This window comes from Pteropus medius, unplaced genomic scaffold, assembly GCF_902729225.1.
Source record: "Pteropus medius unplaced genomic scaffold, Ma_sr-lr_union100, whole genome shotgun sequence".
Taxonomy (NCBI): domain Eukaryota; kingdom Metazoa; phylum Chordata; class Mammalia; order Chiroptera; family Pteropodidae; genus Pteropus; species Pteropus medius.
The window spans coordinates 839,794-840,058 of NW_024349222.1; positions in this window are offsets into that span (position 1 = coordinate 839,794).

The window sequence follows — 265 nt, forward strand, 5'->3', positions numbered from 1 at the left end:
GCTTTGGGCATGCTAGCTTTGAATAATGCCTAGTTGCATCACAGTCTTCTAACTCAGAAATCTGGAATTGATAGCTTTTTCTTCACTTTTTAATTCTTGTATTCACTAAATTCTGTCACGTTTTCCTTTGAAAGTTCTTTAGGACTAAGACTTCACTCTCATTTCCAAACAGTATACAGGCATTTTTAATTTTTCTAGTGCTTCACTTAGCATGCTTCACATATTGTTTCTTTTTCTTTCTTTCTTTCTTCTTCTTCTTCTTCTT